We start from the raw sequence: 682 nt of genomic DNA on the forward strand, positions 1-682 counted from the left end.
ATGTGATGTATAAGAAAAAGAGAATTGATTTGAATTACATGTAAACAAACCCAACCACGCAGCCTGTGTATGTGTATAAAATTCAGGTGAGATGCTTTGTTTTGTTTTTTTGTTTTTTTTGTATATTGAGATTTCACGCAACGCTGTCAATTATCATTTGTTTTTAATTTGTTTTTGTACTGAACCATGTCAATCTTTACAAACAGAATCAATACAGAATTACTCTCTCACACACATATTACCTCTTTATTTATCCTTATTATTATTATTTTATTTTTCCCTCAGAATGCCGGTTCACCCCCTCTTCTTCCCCCACAACATCAGCAAATAAAAAAAGAACAACACCCACCCCATGGGAGGCAGAGGCCCACAGCCAGAGCGCAACACGCGGTGCCGCAAACAAAAGCGCAACCACCACCAGCACATGCAGAAAACACAAATCACGACGGCAAAAACCAGATGGCGCGCCTGGCACCCCAAAAAAAAAAATACAGGGGTGGGGGCCCAACCCCGCCACACGGACAAGTCCGAGACGGCTCGGGACACCGCCTAACTCCACCAAGGCGGGGCAGCACAACGACACAGAGGCTACGAACGACCAAAAGAAAAACAACAACTAGTAGAACGCCAAAATAGCAGAGGCGCAACTATTGTAGAGGCCGCCTGCTTCGACCAGAAAACC

This window comes from Trypanosoma theileri (genome assembly GCF_002087225.1).
Source record: "Trypanosoma theileri isolate Edinburgh chromosome Unknown TM35_Tth_6_V1, whole genome shotgun sequence".
In the NCBI taxonomy this organism is placed as follows: domain Eukaryota; phylum Euglenozoa; class Kinetoplastea; order Trypanosomatida; family Trypanosomatidae; genus Trypanosoma; species Trypanosoma theileri.